The sequence below is a fragment of the Triticum urartu genome, chromosome 5 (assembly GCF_003073215.2).
Source record: "Triticum urartu cultivar G1812 chromosome 5, Tu2.1, whole genome shotgun sequence".
Classification (NCBI taxonomy): domain Eukaryota; kingdom Viridiplantae; phylum Streptophyta; class Magnoliopsida; order Poales; family Poaceae; genus Triticum; species Triticum urartu.
Window position 1 is genome coordinate 11573833 of NC_053026.1, and position 22532 is coordinate 11596364.

Below are 22532 nucleotides of genomic sequence, written 5' to 3' on the forward strand. Positions count from 1 at the left end.
CAGCCCAAACGAGCACCTCCCATATCGATCGACAACAGGAAAAATCCCAATTTATTCGCTCCAGCCTCCAGTCTAGTTCGCTCCTAACCTAGCCGCCGCTGGACAAACCGACACATCACTTCCTCGCGCCCTCGTTGGAGGGCGGTCGCGGGGCTTGAAGCGAACGGAAGGACAAGAAGATGATGATCCAACCCTGGGTGTAGCCTGCGTCGGAGGCAACGGCGGCAGCACGGGCATGGCATCGAGCTTGCACAAACGGACAGTCGCAGCTTGCAAGAGCAGGATGCGCGATGAGCAGGTATATCACATCCCCAATTATATCTAATTCAACTCTTTAATTTCTGGCCAATAGTTAAACCTAACAGTGTTGTAAAATAGTTTGTATGTAGGGAATCTATGAGAAAATGAAACCAATTTCTACTTATTTTATAACTCCCCCAATCAATACTAAACTGACTGAATCTGATGTATCTAATCAAGTTTCTAGTGCAAACATCCAAGCTCATGTTGTTCTTGAGCCTGAAGTGTCTAATGAACAGACTGCTAATGAACGATTTGATGCAAACATTTTACATGATCCTGGGGATGAATATATAGTGTCTAATGAGGGATCTAATGCAAGCATTTTGCAAGCTCCCATTGAAGGATTTAGTTTCTAATGATGATCTGCTATGTTGAGAGAGACATAGAAATTTGCAGGCATTGATGACAAGCAAATTATAGTTCATTTTCATGGCTTGAGGAAACGTCAAGGCCATCTACTAGAAAGTCCCCGTATCATGACAATGTAGCATAAATACTTTTGTAATCTGTTGCTTGAGACTATTGGCATACTTGTGCAGGATAGATATATTGATATGCAGTTTGCGCACAGGTTATAGGTGCAATTACAATTTGATATTTTCAGCCAGAGAACGAATAATTCAAGCAGGTACAGACCATGTTTGTAGTCCTTGTAGACCATGTTGCATTTTGTGTTTTTTGGTGCTTGCATCATTTAGTGTTTACTAGCACATATGCACATGCGTTGCAACGGGGAAAATTGATGTTTTGCACAAGTATAATGTCCCACAGCATCGGATTCATTATGAAGAACATGTTGCAACGCAGCATCGTCCTTCTACAAAATGAACATAAAAAATACGTCACAATTTAGCCGTGTTCATATTTTCTTTGCGGGGCGTAATGTCCCACTGATTTCATTTAGATACAAACTTTTTTAATGGCATTTAAGTATGATCCTTTCATTAATTACCATGAAGTCCTGACTCGTTTTAGTAGGGAATCAAATCCTTCCTTTTCTAATTTAGTAGCCCCAACACATTAAGGCCTATAGATCCTTTCTTTTAATTATCCTACTTTTTACCTCAAATCCTTCATGTAGAATTTATTAAGACAACAATCTTTCTAATAGTTATTCCACCAATTTACCCATAATCCTTTCTTTAATTAGCCACATTCGTTCAAATATTATGTTTAAGCCCACAATCCTTCCTTTATTAGCTCATTCGCTTAATTAGCTCTCCCTAAACATGAGCCTTGGACCTCACCGTACCCCATCTACAGGAAAGAAGGGCGATTTGTGCGAACCCCGGGCTCTCCACCTCGCCGTTGCCGAATCTACGGCTCCCTCGCCCTCCGCCGGACGCTCCGGCGGCGGGAGGATGGGGGAGGCCCGATTTGCAGCGTGTACAGAGTGTAGGAGTGCCTAGGGAGCCAGCCGGTGGCGTCGTCGAGGCGGCGGTGCGACTGGATTGGCTTTTTGCAGATTTTGGTCTCCCCTTCGACGGCGAAGTTCCGGTGGAGCTCCGTGGTGGACCAGCTCCTTTCTTCATGCTCGCTGCTCGGTGGAGAGGCCGTGCACGGTTCCCCCGTGCCGGAGATCAAGGGATGGCGATTCCGGCGGTTGAAGATCTGGATCAGGAAGACGATGTTGAATGGTGCGACGACGACAACGGCCATGGGTGTAGGTCCTCAGGGACCGCCGATCGGAAACTTCCCGTTACGCCCGGGGGCTGCTTCGATCCAAGGCATTAGCGAGCAGCGGCGAACAGCGCGTCACCGATTCGTCCACGGCACCGGCGTAGTCAGGTCACAGAGGGGCTTGGTTTTAATTTCCTTTTCTGTGTGGACCTTTCAGTAATTTGGCCGTTTTAATATCAACTCCTTTTCTCGCAAAAAAAACATGATGACTGCCACTCGTATATTTAGAGTGAGTTGGGATTAGTAAATATGAAAGGTCCATAAGTCTTTGGTTGTTACATAGACAGGAGGTCTTGTGTTCAATTCGCACAATGTTGATTTATTTTGACCCACACGGTCTCTCTATGAAAGCCCATAAAAGACCCATCAACATACAAGTAACTGACCCAGATCGCTTAACGTGTGTAAACCAAACGTAAAGGACTAAACCAAACCAAGAATACCTATTCCCTTTAATAGTAGGTATAGATAATCTGAACTACTTTGGATCATTAGCTGGTTTTCAAAGTGCATGTAGCTTCACATTTCTCAAGTTATGTTGATTTCCAGAGTGCAAGTGCCTTCGTATTTTTTAAGTTAAATATTCGCCCCTGGTAACTTGAATTCATGGATCCGCTACTGCACACAAATCATACACGAATGCCAATACAAATTAAATGAAATGCAGAGACTTATGCTAGCTCGTTGTACAGGCTCACTGCAGCTCTCCTTGCGCTTGGAATGTTCCATGTACAAGTCCATGTTACCACTTGCTTGGATGTGCAGGCCTTGTGCTCCTTGCATCCCCCTCTGCATTTTTGACATGGCGAATGGTTGATCAAATAAGAGGAATCAACCTTGCTGTTGTACCGGTTGACAGATACTTACAAGGTTATACGGGTGTGCAGGATGTGTACCACCCCGTAGCGCCGTCATGCTTCGCTAAAAAATGGATTTGCTTGTTTCAGATGATATCTCCAGAAGAAATAAGAGTTAAAGTCAGATTTGCATAGGCATGTAAGCTAAGAGAGCAGTTAAAGGATATCCAAACATCGTCGGAACAATGCACAAGGGAGTGATGTGTGGATACCTAGATCGGGCCGGCGTTTGGGCATGCTCGCCTAGCTAGAGTGCGGATCACATCAGAGCCGTTGAGGGTGATGCGCTGGCATTGGCTGGCTGCGCACGGATGCAGATCTTGAGTGGCAGCGGAGCGCTACGATGCGGTGGATGAGACCGTTGGTGAAGCCCCAGCGGCCTCGGGGGGGAGGAGGTGCGACGATGCGCTCGGTGAAGTAGCCCCGGTGAGCTGGGAGATGGCGTCGGTGAAGCGCACCTGATGCGGTGGAAGTCGGTGTCTGTGAGGCACGTCGGTTGCGGCGGCCGACATTGTCGGTGGACCACCCGGTGTGGTGGATGAGGGCGTAGATGAGGTAGCTCCGGTGTGGTGGTGAAGCGCGACCGTCGTCTTCGTCGTCGTCGTCCGGCACAGAGGTGGGGAAAGAGACGACACGAGGGGAGATTCGAACTTTGCTTGGGTTGGCGGCGAATTAGGGATTTGAGCAATCTAGGCGGGGAAGGGGACGGTGGAGAAGGGAGATTTTGCAGGGCTGGAATTGGGGCAGCCAGATATTTCAATCTGAAACGTGGAAGCGCGAACTTATTTTGTCGTCGTCCTTTTTTGGGGGGGAGGGGGGAGGAAGGGAGGCGGGTGGGTGGGGGGACGTAGCTTCGATGCCTTAAAGGCACCTGCCTTTGGGTCACTAACATGTGGGCCAGCCACCTGTTGGGACCACATGTCATGGACACAAAGGTAGGTGCCTTAAGGCACCGAAGCATCGTCCGGGTGGGTGGCTGGGTGCTAAGCCACCATACGACACACGCGACCACCACGACACGACCCTGGTCTGCCTGGTGCACCTACATTTGAGAGCATATTTGAGAATGCAAATGAATCTTCTTTCATTTGCAAATGAATCTGTATGTATTATAATGCCCGTGTTTTTCTTGCAAATAATTAGTCATTCCAAACGAGATACTATAAATTAATTAATGAGGAGTTATTTGAAAAAATGGTATCCACGGTATCCACGCTAACGTGGATTAGAGTGTGTGTCGCATAATTAGTTATCTAAATTAGAGTGTGTCACATAGCGATCTCCAATTTTAACGTGGATTTCACATTTCACTGTATCCACGCTACTTTTTTAATACAAATTCATATGTATATGATGAACACCATGGTAGTGAGAAAACTTTTGGATGGATTTAGACATATGACCTACAAAATAGCACAACAAATCGAGTCAATGTCAACTTTCTGAAACCTAGTATGGCACGAATTCAAAATAATTACCCATATGCTTGGTCCTCAGTTCAAAACTTACAATGTTCACCGAATTGAAACATCGATATTAAGTCTCGTACTATCTACATTCAAGTGTTGTTTTTAGACCCCCCCCCCCCACCCTGCACACACGCGACATACTTCCTGTATCAGTCAACCTTCCTCTCCTAACCACCTTAGGAAGCTATCGGTTTCCAACACACATTCATTCTTTCTCTCCATGTTTCGATCTCTAACTCTCTGAACTACACAACCCCCTTTTCCACTCTGTTACCAAATGTATGTACCTCACACACCCGCCATTGCACCCCATGTCGAGCTCTCTCTCCCTCTCTCTCTCTCTCACCCTCTCACGCTAAATACATGCATTGCCTATCTAGCCCCCCAACCTCTCGTGCGCACGTACGCATGTTGTCTATCTAGGTCACTCCCTCGAGACTGTCTCACTCCCTTCCGCACGGCGGGCCACACTCGCTCAATCTCGCTCTCTTTATCTGAGTCTCGTTGAACCTCGTTTTCTTTCACACACACAAATGATATATCTCCCTGTTCAGGCCTCGATCGACAAACTCTATGCTCTCTCACGCAGATTGTCTATCTAGGTCATTCCATCCAAGCCGCCCCACTCTTTCGACCTCATGGCGGGCCACGCTCGCTCAATCTCTCTCTCTCTCTCTCCCGCTCCCTCTCCCTCTCTCTCTCTTTGTATGTCTCGATTGACCTCGCTCTTTCTTGGACAAAAACGATATATCACCATGTTTGAACCCAATTCGACCTACTCACATTGTATACTCTCTCACACACAATGTCTATCTAGGTCACTCTCTCCAACCCGTCTCACTCTTTCGATCGCACGACGACCCTATGTGATCGATTGACCTTGCTTCCTCCCACACACAAAATATATCTACATGTCTATGACTGGATCATCTCTCAAGCTCTATCTTACAGCCCTCACGCTTGCCAAAAGCTCAATCGGACAATATCTCTCTAGAACATATATATCTGTTCAATGAATGTCGGACCACACTCACTTTGTCTCTCTATCTATATGTCTCTCGATTGACCTCGCTTTCTCACGCCGTATCTTCCACACATTGAAGCTACCTCTCCATCCCTTCGCAAAGCTGGAGCTATTTACATTGCAAGGGGCACTCCAACCTTGGATTAATTTGTGTAGGCATTTATTCTGGTCGGTTTAGATTATATTTTCGTAGCATTCGGCCAACAATTACTCCAAACACCGTTGCAACCCCCGCAACTCCCCTAGTTGATTTCCCCTAGCTCGGTCATTGCTCTCTCGCATGTCCTTTCTCGCCTTCAATGTCGCACCATGGTATTATTGCAAAAAACTCTGTTGTTCTCTCTAATTATTATAAATAAGCTACAAAACTACACACCGATAGTCCACTTGGAATGGAACAAATTTTGACCCACAAATTAAAGTGCTATAAACTACACACCGAGGGGCCCACATGTCATGAAACAAATTTGGACCCATATACAAATTAAAAAAATAAAGGACGAGGATCGAACATGCGACCAGGGCCTTCAAGCCGCACGTCAATAGGCAACATTCGTAGAACAATAATGTTTATTGTATCTCCCTTTGTTCACATAATATTTTTATATTACCACAACCTATTTAATGGATAACATGTAATATTATTTTTAGTACTATTCGCCTTCACTTACTGGTGGGTTCCATGTGTGCTCTCTCTCTCCTCCCCTTCTCCAATTAGACGCACGGGCAGACACGAAGAACTCGCGGGCGATGTTGCCGTTGACCATATCTGGACGCGTTCACAAGTTATGACACCAGTTTCACGTACTAGCAGCACTAGTCAGTGTGTACGTGCAATGCACGCTAATTTGGAAGTATATTAAGTGCATGCCGATATTAAGTAGGATATTATTTGCGTGTTATATATTATGTGATTAGCACTATTTTGGCATGAAATTAACTGCACGCTAAACGTGTTGGGCGCTCGACATTGAAGCGGTCTAGGTCGTTGGATGACAATGAATACATGTGGCTTGATGACGTTTTATATTTAATTTGATACGGCTCTAGCAGAACATTCAATCGATCAAATCATAGATTTCGCTCAGTCTGACTTCGACTTTAAATTATACGACAATCGATCTAAAATAAATGGAAATGATAAACGTTCCGATTTTAAGCATGGCAATCCGAACGTTTTTCATGGAAAATTTAGATTACGCGGCGACAGCGGGGGCATCTTGCGGTGGAAAGTGGCTACTCTGCCGTGCTCTGTGTGTCGTCGGGCCACTGATCGACGGCGACGGCAACGCCTTGCGCCGTTGTTGGCGTACTCCTGAACGTTAGCCTAGCTTCAAGGAAGGCCAAAATTTTCTGGACTTCGGAGCGAGTCAACTGGCGGGAGGAGGCGACTGGCGTTGGTGCAAGGAAGCGGTGGACGGCGGCCATCCATGCCGCCGAGGGGGGCACTGGCACCCGCGCGGGGACAAGTGCTGTCAACGGCGCGGCGGATACATTCTTGTGCACGGGCACCGGCACGGGCGCGCACGTCAGTGCACGCGCAGGCGCATGCGCTAGCAGGTGCACGGGCGCGTGAAAGTCGGCGGGGACCTCGTGTAACCCCGTGCCATCAAGCTCAACGACAATGTGCGGCTCCCAACCCATCATTGCCACGGGGATGGGCGCTGGCGCAATCGGGGAAACGGGAGCGGGGACAGGCGCGACATCTTCCCCCAAGGACAGTTCAAGCTTGTCCCAAAGCGCCTTATGTTCTTGAGACTCCGGCTGGGTGTCTTCCTCAGGAAACTGGAATACTAAGGGTAGACCATCGTGATGCGGCATGGCGTACGTTTAGGTCAGGCTGGTTGGAGGTAGATGACAGGAGAATCGGAGAGGAGGAGAGAAGATTGTAGCGATACCGGGTAGTGCGGGGTTGATTTTAAACTGCGGCGCCGGCGACATTAAAAGTGGGAGCAGTTGGAACGAAGGTGGGCGGCGGAGCCTGGTCAAAGGGCTCGCTCCCGGTGAGCCTGCACACCGGTCTGCTCGCACGCCTCCCTGTCACTCGGCGCAGCGGTCTACTCGCACGCTTCCCGTCAACTCACAAGCTTGCTCGGACGGCACCTGCGGATGAGAAGTGGGACTCGTGGTGGCACATAAACGCCCACGGTTTCAATAATGAAAGCATTCGCCTTGACGTGACAGGTCTTTGTTCCAAAATACCTTCGCTCTTCATTTGTGCAACTTGTCATAAGCAGCTTGTCTCAAATTGAAGAAAAAAATTGCGAAGTAATATTTGTGCCATATCACGTGACCATGCTCAGTTTCAAGAATTTATGGTCACTTTTGGATTTTCTGAAATTTAAGATCCAGGTTTCGAAACAATATCATAACCTGCATCATGCAATAAATTTTCAAGCCATACATCTTTCCTATTGTATTTCTTAAGAAAGGATTTGGTCAAACATTTTGCTTAGTTATACTTTGACATGTTATATATGCAGAGTAAAAGGATAATCCCTCCTACTAGTGCATTGCCTGATATATTAACAAAAGTACTAGGCACGAACAAACGGGCTCAATTCTGTACTCATCTTGGTGTAGTAGTAGTAGTAGTAGTAGTAGTAGTAGTAGTAGTAGTAGTAGTAGTAGTAGTAGTAGTAGTAGTAGTACTAGGCAATGCAGTTGACGGGTGACCTTGGCGAGCAGCGACCGAGGGAATTGAACCGTGCTCAACAAGGTAGGTAACGTTCTCTAGTTACTAAAGCATCCCTCCATTGTTCATCGGTAGTCATTATGGACCGGGGACATGAGGGGAATTTCCTAGGGCTGGAATTCTGGCCGCCAGATATTTTGACTCGAAACGCGGAGGCTCGACTAGTTGGGGTTGCCTAATGTACGTACCACGCACGCCACCAGAAGGACACGAGTCCTGGTTTTTTTATTTTTTATTTTTTAGGATCAACACGAGCCAAGGTCTGGCTAGTATGCCGTTGGGTCCTACCATTCGAGAATACAAAAGGAACCTTTTAAATTGCTGAACGAATCTATGTGTATTACAATGCCCGTATTTTCCTTGCAAATACTAATCTCAACGTGGTAATTGATTTATGACGAGTTGTTGAATTAGAGTGAGTTTGTGATATAGTGATGTCAACTTGGATTTCACATTTAATGGTATCCCTAGTAAGTTTTTCAATGCAAATTCAAATTTAAAAGATGAACAATATGGAGGTGAGAAAACTTTGTATGTATCAAGCATATGACCACACACACACACGAACACAACAACAATCCAATAAGTATAGTGCATCTATTTTTCCAAACCATGCATGTATGACACAAATTCAAAGATACTCCTTCTGTTCCTAAATATTAGTCTTTTAGAGATTTCAACAAGTGACTACATACGGAGCAAAATGAGTGAATCTACACTCTAAAATATGTCTATATACATTCGTATGTGCCAGTCCATTTGAAATTCTAAAAAGACTAATATTTAGGAACAAAGGGAGTAAAATATAAGACATGCATGGTCCTCAATTCAATATTTAAAATGAACATGAAACTGAAACATGAATATTAAGTCTAGTACTACAGTACATGCAAATGTTGTGTTTAATTAGGCGGAGCTATGATTGTCGGGGGTCAACCCCTCGACCTTAGATAAAATTGTGAAGCTCTGTTTAGAGTTGTTTAGATTATATTTGTCCCCACCCTCCACCCTCCCAACCACCGATTGGTTGTGCACCCCGCACCCCTCCTCCCAGGGAGAATATCATGTGCCCCCATACCTTAGATGCTATATGCCGATACGAGTTGCTTGGAGCTTATAGATCTGAGATATAGCAGCTCACATGATGTCTTAATATTTTTACAGGAAACCTTGATGAGTTTCAGAATTGCACACAATTTGTACAAAAACTACTCAGATGCCCTTGGATCCCATATCCAACGACCTCAAAGCTCGTATCACTGTAGCATCTAAGATGAAGGAGGACATCATATTCTCCTGTATGTAAGAATATCATGTGCTACCACACCTTAGATGCTTTGGTGATACAAGATCTCCGGATCCGTTGGATTTGTGAGCCCCCAAAGAGTTTGTCCACTGCTTACAAGCACAAAGACTGCTCAGATGCCATTGGATCTCAGATCAAACGACCTCGAAGCTACAGTGAGAGCACCTTATGTTTTCTCACACGGGAGAATATGAGGTGCTCCCGCACCGTAGATTCTATGGTGATACGAGTTCACGGAGATCTAACGGCCCACAGTAGGAGGTTTGAATGTTTTTGCAATATACGGCTGAGAGAGTTTGGGAATTGCGCAGAAAGTACAAGTACTATGCATGTGCCATCTGATCACTGATCATACGACCTAGATGCTCATATCACCGTAGCGGGTAATTAAGCTATGGGGAGCACCTAATATGAGCAACGGGGAGCCGTTGGATCCAAGATGCAGGGGCACACACGAGGCCTGAATGTTTTATTTGCAAAAAAACCTTTGGAGAGTTTGGAAATTGCGCATAATTACAAAGACTACTCCCAAGCCATTGGATCTCACTTCCAACGGTGTAAAAACTCGTATCACCATAGCATCTAAGCTGCGGGGTGGATGTGATATTCTATGCCACTGTCATTTTTGTTCGTAAACTTGCAAAATACGTGTAACTCTACTTGTCTAACCGCGCAAAGTGTTTTTTCAAAAAAACCATCCTACACTAAAATATCGGAACAACACACGGGGGTCCCACTTGTCATTAATCAAATTTGGACCTAAAACTAACAAATATGCAAGACGAGATTCGAACTGGGAACCTGTACTATAAAGCGTAAGTCGATAGCCTGAAACAACAACGGTTGTTGGCTTTGTCCCATAACTTGATTTTATATAGTATTACGTTGAGTAGAGTAGAGGGAGTGCCTCGTCAACACGTGCATAACCGTTGACTCACTTACTGGTGGCTCCCAGGTCTGTGATCTCTCTCTTCTCTCCATCGACTAACCTTTGCACGGGCACACACGAAGAGCGGCGCTAGCCTGCCATGGTGTTATTACAACTAAAAAAAGCTTGGAAAATAGAAGAATTGCCTAGAACAAGAGACGTTGTGGCTGGTCGAGACAGAGCTAACCACACCTATCCTCCGTGCCACGTTAGCATGATGAAGCTGTGTGGCTAGTGGGGTGTTTTCAACCGACTGGCTGGGTCCTGAGGTCGAACCATATGTACTATGTCTGATACATTATATTTTTACAAGCACATTTTTCCTCCGTGCCGAGACATGGCACACCCTACCGCGTGGTTTTGGGGTCCTCTTGGGTGGTGCACGCATATATTCTTCCTGACGTGGGACGCCCTATCGTGCATTTTCGCTGAAGCAAGTAAATGAGTTGTCAAATCACGAAAGACCACCTTTCCCGCCGAGTACATCAGTGAAACACGGTGGCTAGATAGTTGGGCTAGTTCGACCGATTAGCTAGGTCGCCGCCACATTTGTTTTTTCACCCCTTTTTTTGTCTACTTGTCGGCAGGTAAATTTAAACATCCACCGCGGCGTTGCTCTGGTGTTTGGGTGCGGCGGGATTTTTAATTTTTTGATTGACGGGAGCAGGCGTGGTAGGATTTTTAATTTTTTGATTGATGGGAGAAGGCATGGCAGCAATTAGTCACGATGACTCCGCCTGTAAAACCCACTGCTCCTTGATGTGAGAAGTCGTCGACTGGTGTTTTACCATGGTGAAAACCAAAAGATTCCCCGCTCCTTGGCTGGCTCCCTCCGCCTTCCCGTAGATTGCATTGCCTTTCCGCCGTTTCACCCTTGCATCACCAACGTCGTGCGCCTCGAGAAGCAGAGGGACTTCGGTGGTGTTTAGGCGCCCTCTGCATGGGCATGTCCATGTCTCGGCGCAACATGACCGTTGGATCAAACTCAGATTGTGCAGATCAGTCACTGTAGCACAAAGCATGTGGGTGTGTTTGGTTGCATTCTCTGAAGGAAATATGCCCTAGAGGCAATAATAAAGTTATTATTTATTTCCTTATATCATGATAAATGTTTATTATTCATGCTAGAATTGTATTAACCGGAAACTTAGTACATGTGTGAATACATAGACAAACAGAGTGTCACTACTTTGCCTCTACTTGACTAGCTCGTTGAATCAATGATGGTTATGTTTCCTAACCATAGAAATGAGTTGTCATTTGATTAACGGGATCACATCATTAGAGAATGATGTGATTGACTTGACCCATCCGTTAGCTTAGCACGATGATCGTTTAGTTTGTTGCTATTGCTTTCTCCATAACTATACATGTTCCTATGACTATGAGATCATGCAACTTCCGAATACCGGAGGAACACTTTGTGTGCTACCAACAATCACAACGTAACTAGGTGATTATAAAGGTTCTCTACAGGTGTCTCCGACAGTATTTGTTGAGTTGGCATCGATTAAGATTAGGATTTGTCACTCCGATTGTCAGAGGGGTATCTCTGGGCCCTCTCGGTAATGCACATCACTATAAGACTTGCAAGCAAAGTGACTAATGAGTTAGTTGCGGGATGATGCATTACGTAACAAGTAAAGAGACTTGCCGGTAATGAGATTGAACTAGGTATTGAGATACCAATGATAGAATCTTGGGTAAGCAACATACCGATGACAAAGGAAACAACGTATACCGTTATGCGGTTTGACCGATAAAGATCTTCCTAGAATATGTAGGAGAAAATATGAGCATCCAGGTTCTGCTATTGGTTATTGACCGGAGATGAGCCTCGGTCATGTCTACATAGTTCTCGAACCCATAGGGTCCGCACGCTTAACATTCAGTGACGATCGTTATTATGAGTTTATGTGTTTTGATGTACCGAAGGTTGTTCGGAGTCCCGGATGAGATCAGGGACATGACGAGGACTCTCGAAATGTTCGAGAAGTAAAGATCTATATATTGGAAGGCTATATTCAGACATCAGAAAGGTTTTGAGTGGTTCGGGTATTTATCAGAGTACCGGAGAGTTATGGGAATTCGCCGGGGAGTATATGGTCCTTATTGGGCTTTAGGGGAAAGAGAGAGGGGAGGCTGCGCCCCCCAAGGCCTAGTCCGAATTGGACTAGGGAGAGGGGCGGCGCCCCCTCCTTCCTTCTCTTCTCTTTTCCCTTTCCTTCTCTCCTACTCCTACTACATGGAAGGGGGGAATCCTACTCCTGATGGGAGTAGGACTCCCCAGGGCGCGCCATAGTAGAGGGCTGGCCCTCCCCCTCCTCCACTCCTTTATATACGGGGGAGGGGGCACCCCATGAACACACAAGTTGATCATTGATCTTTCTTAGCCGTGTGCGGTGCCCCCCTCCACCATAATCCACCTCGGTCATATCGTAGCGGTGCTTAGGCGAAGCCCTGCGTCGGTAGCTTCATCAACACCGTCACCACGCCGTCGTGCTGGTGAAGCTCTTCCCCAAAGCTCTACAAAATCGTGAGTTCGCGGGATGTCACCGAGCTGAACGTGTGCTGAACTCGGAGATGTCGTACGTTCGGTACTTGGATCGGTCGGATCGTGAAGACGTACGACTACATTAATCGCATTCTCATAAGGCTTCCGCTTATGGTCTACGGGCGTACGTAGACGAAACTCTCCCCTCTCGTTGCTATGCATCACCATGATCTTGCGTGTGCATAGGAAAGTTTTGAAATTACTGTGTTCCCCAACAGTGGCATCCGAGCTAGTTTTATGCGTAGATGTTATATGCATGAGTAGAACACAAAGGAGTTGTGAGCGTGAGTATATACATATTGCTTGCCGTCACTAGTTGATTCTTGATTCAGCGGCATTGTTGGATGAAGCGGCCCAAACCGACATTACGCGTACGCTTATGCGAGACTGGTTCTACCGACGTGCTTCGCACACAGGTGGCTAGTCACTACTAGGAAAAAGCCTACTAGTAGCGCGGGTTAAAACCTAGTAGTAGCGCGGGTGCCTGCGCTACTACTACGGTGCTACAGCTAACTACTAGTAGTAGCGCGGTGCATCCCGCGCTACTAGTACGTTTGTTAGTAGTAGCGCGTGTCTGTGACCCCCGCTACTACTATTAATTTGAAAAACCAAAAAAAAAATCTTGACCCCATGACGCGCGCACGTTGGCCGGGAGCAGGGAGATCTCGGCCATGACGTGTGCCTCGTGGAAGCCGTCGAGGGCGGCCGCGGAGGCCAGCCCGGCGTGGGCCGGGAGCTGGAGGACCTGCATCTTGGTATCATGCGTGGGGAGCACCACCTCGCGGCAGCCGTCGCCATTGAGGTCGGCGACAAGCGGCGGCAGGAGGCGGTCCATGTCTCCCGGAACGAGAACTCGCCCTCGTGCTGCCGGAGGAGGAGGGGGATGGGTCAGCTAGCATTTCAGATCGAATCGGAGAGGGGGGAGGAGGAGGGCTGACCTGGAGCAAGAAGAAGACGGTCAAGGCGGCGAGGAGGATGATGCCATGGTCGCGCTTCCGCATCTTGGCGGCAGCGAGGAGCTCTGGCGACCTCCCACCGGAGGGATATCGGAGAGGGAGGGGGTGAAGAAAGCAGAGTGTACCAGCGGCGGCCACCGCTGGAGTATGAGGGAGAGACGAGGAAAGTGAGAGAGGGGGAAAGTGAGGGAGAGAGGAGGGATTTGGCTGAGGATACGGGGATTTCACCTACCTCAACTTAGTAGTAGCGAGGGGTGTAAAACCGCGCTACTACTATCAACTTAGTAGTAGCGCGGGCTTGTACCCCTCGCTACTACTATGGCATGTCTTGCGAGGGCACGGTAGAGACTGCTTAATAGTAGCGAGGGTTAAAAACCCGCGCTACTAGTATCAACTTAGTAGTGGCGAGGGTTAAAAACCCACGCTACTAGTAAGTAGCAGTAGCGAGGGTTATAAACCCTCGCTACTAGTAAGCGTCTACCTATAACCTTTTCCCTAGTAGTGAGTGGGTGTCTGTTTCTCCAGCTTTAGTTGAATCGGATTCAATGAACATGGTTCTTTCTGAAGATCAAAAAGCAATCACTATACCGCGTTGTGGTTTTTGATGAGTAGGTAAGAACGGTTCTTGCTAAGCCCGTAGCTGCCATGTAAAACTTGCAACAACAAAGTAGAGGACGTCTAACTTGTTTTTGAAGGGCATGTTGTGATGTGATATGGTCAAGACGTGATGAGATATAATTTGTGGTATAAGATGATCATGTTTTGTTAAAGTTATCGGCAAGTGGCAGTAGCCTTATGGTTGTCTCTTTATTGCATAAGATGCAAGAACCATACAATTGCTTTACTTTATCGCTATGCGATAGCAATAGTTGCAAAAGCAATAGTTGGTGAGACAATCATGTGACGACACATTGATAGAGGTCAAGATGATGGAGATCATGGTGTCATGCCGGTGACGATGGAGATCATGACGGTACTTTGGAGATGGAGATCAAAAGCACAAGATGATGATGGCCATATCATGTCACATATTTTGATTGCATATGATGTTTATCCTTTATGCATCTTATTTTGCTTAGTTCGGTGGTGGCATTATAAGATGATCTCTCACTAAATTTCAAGGTATAAGTGTTCTCCCTGAGTATGCACCGTTGCGACAGTTCTTCGTGCTGAGACACAACGTGATGATCGGGTGTGATAAGCTCTACGTTCACATACAATGGGTGCAAGCCAGTTTTGCACACGCGGAATACTCGGGTTAAACTTGATGAGCCTAGCATATGCAGATATGGCGTCGGAACACTGGAGACCGAAAGGTCGAGCGTGAATCATATAGTAGACATGATCAACATAGTGATGTTCACCATTGAAAACTACTCCATCTCACGTGATGATCGGACATGGTTTAGTTGATATGGATCACATGATCACTTAGATGATTAGAGGGATGTCTATCTAAGTGGGAGTTATTAAGTAATTGGATTAATTGAACTTTAATTTATCATGAACTTAGTCTTGATAGTATTTGCATATCTATGTTGTAGATCAATAGCTTGCGATGTAGCTCCCCGTTTATTTTTTGATATGTTCCTAGAGAAAAATAAGTTGAAATATGTTAGTAGCAATGATGCAGACTAGCTTCGTGATCCGAGGATTATCCTCAATGCTGCACAGAAGTATTATGTCCTTGATGCACCACTAGGAGACAAAACTATTGCAGGAGCAGATGCAGACGTTATGAATGTTTGACAAGCTCGGTATGATGACTACTTGATAGTTTAGTGCACCATGCTTTACGGCTTAGAACCGGGACTTCAAATTTTTTTTGAACGACGTGCAGCATATAAGATGTTCCAAGAGTTGAAATTGGTATTTCATACTCGTGCCCGAGTCAAGAGGTATGAGACCTCTGACAAGTACTTTGCCTACAAGACGGACGAGAATAGCTCAACGAGTGAGCATGAGCTCAGATTGTCTGGGTACTACAATCACTTGAATCAAGTGGAAGTTAATCTTCCAGATAAGATAGTGATTGACATAGTTCTCTAGTCACTATCACCAAGTTACTGGAACTTCGTGATGAACTATAATATGCAAGGGATAACAGAAACGATTCCCAAGCTCTTCGTGATGCGGAAATCGACGAAGGTAGAAATCAAGAAAAGCATCAAGTGTTGATGGTTGACAAGACCACTAGTTTCAAGAAAAGGGCAAAGGGAAGAAGGGGAGCTTAAAAAGAACGAAAAGCAAGTTGCTGCTCAAGTGAAGAAGCCCAAGTCTAGACCTAAGCCTGAGACTAAGTGCTTCTACTGCAAAGGGACTGGTCACTGGAAGCAGAACTGCCCCAAGTATTTGGCGGATAATAAGGATGGCAAAGTGAACAAAGGTATATTTGATATACATGTTATTGATGTGTACTTTACTAGTGTTTATAGCAACCCCTCAGTATTTGATACTAGTTCAGTTGCTGAGATTAGTAACTCGAAACGGGAGTTGCAGAATGAACAGAGACTAGTTAAGGGTAAAGTGACGATGTGTGTTGGAAGTGGTTCCAAGATTGATATGATCATCATCGCGCACTCCCTATACTTTCGAGATTAGTGTTGAACCTAAATAAATGTTATTTGGTGTTTGTGTTAAGCATGAATATGATTTGATCATGTTTATTACAATACGGTTATTCATTTAAAATCAGAGAATAATTGTTGTTCTGTTTACATGAATAAAACCTTCAATGGACATACACCCCAGGTGAATGGTTTATTGAATCTCGATCATAGTAATACACATATTCATAATATTCATAATATTGAAGCCAAAAGATGCAAAGTTAATAATGATAGTGCAACCTATTTGTGGCATTGCCATTTAGGTCATATTGGTATAAAGCGCATGAAGAAACTCCATGCTGATGGACTTTTGGAATCGCTTGATTATGAATCACTTGATGCTTGCGAACCATGCCTCATGGGCAAGATGACTAAGACTCCGTTCTTCGGAACAATGGAGCGAGCAACTGACTTATTGGAAATAATACATACTGATGTATACAGTCCGATGAGTACTGAGGCTCGTGGCGGGTATCATTATTTTCTGACCTTGATAGATGATTTCAGAAGATATGGGTATATCTACTTGATGAAACATAAGTCTGAAACATTTGAAAAGTTCAAAAAAATTCAGAGTGAACTGGAAAATCATCGTAACAAGAAAATAAAGTTTCTACGATCTAATCGCAGAGACGAATATTTGAGTTACGAGTTTGGTCTTCAACTAAAACAATGTGGAATAGTTTCGCAAATTCATGCCACTTGGAACACCACAGCATAATGGTGTGCCCGAACATCATAACCGTACTTTATTGGATATAGTGCAATCTATGATGTCTCTTACCGAATTACCACTATCGTTTTGGGGTTATGCATTAGAGACAGTTGCATTCACATTAAATAGGGCACCAAATAAATCCTTGAGATGACACCGTATGAACTATGGTTTGGCAAGAACCAAAGTCATCGTTTCTTAAAGTTTGGGGTTGTGATGCTTATGTGAAAAAGTTTCATCCTGATAAGCTCAAACCCAAACCAGAGAAATGTGTCTTCATAGGATACCCAGAGGAGATAGTTGGGTACACCTTCTATCGCAGATCCGAAGGCAAGACATTCGTTGCTAAGAATGGATCCTTTCTAGAGAAGGCGTTTCTCCCGAAAGAAGTGACTGGGAGGAAAGTAGAACTTGACGAGGTAATTGTACCTTCTCCCTTATTGGAAAGTAGTTCATCACTGAAATTAGTTCTAGTGATTCCTACACCAGTAAGTGAGGAAGCTAATGATGATGATCATGAAACTTCTGATCAAGTTACTACCAAACCTCGTAGGTCAACCAGAGTAAGATCCACACCAGAGTGGTACGATACGTTTTCGTCGTTCGTCGTATCTACTTTTCCGAACACTTTTGCCCTTGTTTTGGACTCTAACTTGTATGATTTGAATGGAAACTAACCCGGACAGACGCTGTTTTCAGCAGAATTACCATGGTGTGTTTTATGTGCAGAAAACAAATATTCTCGGAATGACCTGCAAACTCCACGGAACATCTTAAAAAACAATAAAAAATCCTCGCCAAAGATGAAGACCAGGGGGCCCACACCCTTCTCACGAGGGTGCCCCCCCTAGGGCGCGCCACCCTACCTCGTGGGCCCCCTGTTGCGTCTCCGACTCCAACTCCACCTTCATATATTGAGTTTCGATGAGAAAAAAATCAGAGAGAAGAAATCATCGCGTTTAACGATACGAAGCCGCCGCCAAGCCCTAAAACCTCTCGGGAGGCTGATCTGGAGTTCGTTCGGGGCTTCGGAGAGGGGGATTCGTCGCCGTCGTCATCATCAACCATCCTCCATCATCAATTTCATGATGCTCACCGCCGTGCGTGAGTAATTCTATCGTAGGCTTGCTGGACGGTGATGGGTTGGATGAGATTTATCATGTAATCGAGTTAGTTTTGTTAGGGTTTGATCCCTAGTATCCATTATGTTCTGAGATTGATGTTGCTATGACTTTGCTATGCTTAATGCTTGTCACTAGGGCCCGAGTGCCATGATTTCAGATCTGAACCTATTATGTTTTCATGAATATATGTGAGTTCTTGATCCTATCTTGCAAGTCTATAGTCACCTACTATGTGTTATGATCCGGCAACCCCGAAGTGACAATAATCGGGACCACTCCCGGTGATGACCATAGTTTGAGGAGTTAATGTATTCACTATGTGCTAATGCTTTGTTCCGGTTCTCTATTAAAAGGAGGCCTTAATATCCCTTAGTTTACAATAGGACCCCGCTGCCACGGGAGGCTAGGACAAAAGATGTCATGCAAGTTCTTTTCCATAAGCACGTATGACTATATAGGGAATACATGTCGACATTACATTGATGAACTGGAGCTAGTTCTATGTCACCCTATGTTATGACTATTACATGATGAACCGCATCCGGCATAATTATCCATCACTGATCCAGTGCCTACGAGTTTTCCATATACTGGTTCTCGCTTATTTACTTTTCCGCTGCTACTGTTACAATCACTACAAAATACCAAAAACATTACTTTTGCTGTCTTTACTTTTGTTGCCGCTACCACCACTATCATATTACTTTGCTACTAAACACTTTGCTGCAGATACTAAGTTTCCAGGTGTGGTTGAATTGACAACTCAGCTAGCAACGTCTCATGTTGCAGATATGTTTCTTTCAACGAGTAAGAGTTGCGTCATAGGGTTACGGTCTACACTCAACCTGCCGATGGCGTTGATGGGACTCCACATCCGATTGTTTGTTTCCGCTCAGACTTATGAGGTATATATTAGTTTTACGTTATTTATACATGTGATTGCACTTTGATATATACATTGATGTACTGTGTGTGCCAGCATACCGATCCAGGGATGGCATAGATACATAGAGGCTTGACCGTCTGAGGTCGGGTCGCTACAAGTCATCACCCTCTTATTAAAAAGCACTAGCTGGAGAGCACAGCCGTCATTTGCATTCATCACTGTTAATTTATATTGGGTATGACTATGATTGGATCTCTTTTACCATGAATTACAATGTCTAGTCAGTCCTTGATCTTTAAAGGTGCTCTGCATTTATGTTTTGCGGTCTCAGAAAGGGCTAGCGAGATACCATCTTGTTATATCATATTATGATTGTTTTGAGAAAGTGTTGTCATCCGAGATTTATTATTATGACTTGCTAGTTGATTATGCTATTGATATGAGTAACTGTGAGACCTGAGAATTATTGCAAATGTGGTTAGTCATGATCTATGCTGAAAACTTGAATGCTGGCTTGACATAGTTACAACAACAAGAGCAAACATCGTTTGTAAAAGTTTTTCTTTCTTTCTTTCAGTTTGTCAACTGAATTGCTTGAGGACAAGCAAGGGTTTAAGCTTGGGGGAGTTGATACATCTTCGTCGTATCTACTTTTCCAAACACTTTTTCCCTTGTTTTGGACTCTAACTTGTATGATTTGAATGGAACTAACCCGGACTGACGATGTTTTCAGCAGAATTACCATGGTGTTGTTTTATGTGCAGAAAACAAATATTCTCGGAATGACCTGAAACTCCACGGAACATCTTAGAAAAAACAACAAAAAAATCCTCGCCAAAGATGAAGACCAGGGGGCCCACACCCTTCTCACGAGGGTGGGCCCCCCCTAGGGCGCACCCCCTACCTCGTGGGCCCCCCGTTGCGTCTCCGACTCCAACTCCACCTCCATATATTGAGTTTCGATGAGAAAAAAATCAGAGAAGAAATCATCACGTTTTACGATACGGAGCCGCCGCCAAGCCCTAAAACCTCTCGGGAGGGCTGATCTGGAGTCCGTTCGGGGCTCCGGAGAGGGGGATTCGTCGCCGTCGTCATCATCAACCATCCTCCATCACCAATTTCATGATGCTCACCGCCGTGCGTGAGTAATTCCATCGTAGGCTTGTTGGACGGTGATGGGTTGGATGAGATTTATCATGTAATCGAGTTAGTTTTGTTAGGGTTTGATCCCTAGTATCCATTATGTTCTGAGATTGATGTTGCTATGACTTTGCTATGCTTAATGCTTGTCACTAGGTACCGAGTGCCATGATTTCATATCTGAACCTATTATGTTTTCATGAATATATGTGAGTTCTTGATCCTATCTTGCAAGTCTATAGTCACCTACTATGTGTTATGATCCGGCAACCCCGAAGTGACAATAATCGGGACCACTCCCAGTGATGACCATAGTTTGAGGAGTTCATGTATTCACTATGTGCTAATGCTTTGTTCCGGTTCTGTATTAAAAGGAGGCCTTAATATCCCTTAGTTTCCAATAGGACCCCGCTACCACGGGAGGGTAGGACAAAAGATGTCATGCAAGTTCTTTTCCATAAGCACGTATGACTATATATGGAATACATGCCTACATTACATTGATGAATTGGAGCTAGTTCTATGTCACCCTATGTTATGACTATTACATGATGAACCGCATCTGGCATAATTATCCATCACTGATCCGGTGCCTACGAGTTTTCCATATACTGGTTCTCGCTTATTTACTTTTCCGCTGCTACTGTTACAATCACTACAAAATACCAAAAACATTACTTTTGCTGTCTTTACTTTTGTTGCCGCTACCACCACTATCATATTACTTTGCTACTAAACACTTTGCTGCAGATACTAAGTTTCCAGGTGTGGTTGAATTGACAACTCAGCTGCTAATACTTGAGAATATTCTTTGGCTCCCCTTGTGTCGAATCAATAAAATTTGGGTTGAATACTCTACCCTCGAAAGCTGTTGCGATTCCCTATACTTGTGGGTTATCATGGTCGGTAATTCTGTTCTGGATGTCATGTTACTTGACCATGACGAACCTACGAACTATGAGGAAGCGATGATGAGCGCAGATTCCGCAAAATGGCTTGAGGCCATGAAATCTGAGATGCGATCCATGTATGAGAACAAAGTATGGACTTTGATTGACTTGCCCGATGATCAGTGAGTCATTAAGAATAAATGAATCTTCAAGAGGAAGACGGACGCTGATAGTAGTGTTACTATCTACAAAGCTCGAATTGTCGCAAAATGTTTTCGACAAGTTCAAGGTGTTAACTATGATGAGATTTTATCACTCATATCGATGCTTAAAAGTCTGTCCGAATCATGTTAGCAGTTGCTGCACTTCATGAAATCTGACAAATGGATGTCAAAAATGTATTCCTTCATGGATTTCTTAAAATAAGAGTTGTATATGATGCAACCAGAAGGTTTTGTCAATCCCATCTTCTTTCTCTATCTCACACAAACCCGAAAAACCAACTCAAGCACGAGTTCCAGCCACTTTTGCTGTGATTTTCGATCTCCTTGCTCAAAGCACCTCTCTCAAAACTGCTTGGGGAGATTGTTCCTTGGTATGTGACTCCTCCATTGGTCCAATTAGTTTTTGTTCTAGTGCTTTATTCTTTGCAAATTTGTGCTGCATAGGTGACCATGTTCTTGAGCTTGCATGTCAAATTTATATGGTTCCAAGTAGTTCTAATGCTCGATATAGGCTCTAGGTACTTGTAGGAGTAGTTGCTATCAATATTACTGAGTTTGGTTTACTTTTATTTTGAAGTTACTAAAAATTTCAGAATTTTTCAGAGAAAAACAATATGTTTAGGAAGATGTTCCAAGGTGGTTCCTCTAAGAAGCAAGGACCCATGATTGCTATGCGCGATGCTGACGAGGATCCACCAAGAGACGCTCCAGTACGGCCTTGCGAATGGCCGTCGGAAAATTTTATGGACCGTGCAAGAATTAAAGAAGAATTCAAAGCATATTTGCGCAATGCCGGTCTTGAAGATTTTGAGGCTAACAAATGCCCCGGTATCATGATCTCACAAGTTCATTTGTGAGGAGGTTTGAGTATTCATCTTCGCGTAATTCTCCTTCAGTCATGTTTGATCTTTATGACAAATCTTATACCATGGACCTAGAGGATTTCACTTCTGCTTGTGAACTTCCATCATGGGGCAGTAATAGGGATTCCCCTAAATCTGAATTTAGAAACTTTCTTGCTAGTATAACTGTGGGGGAATCCAGAGACATAACGCAGGCTACCATAGGGAGCATTCACTTTCCTGCTATACATTATTTTGCTCTCTTCATCGATAGATGCATAAATGCTAAGGATGAAGCATGTCACATGTGTGTCCCTGATCTTAGCATTC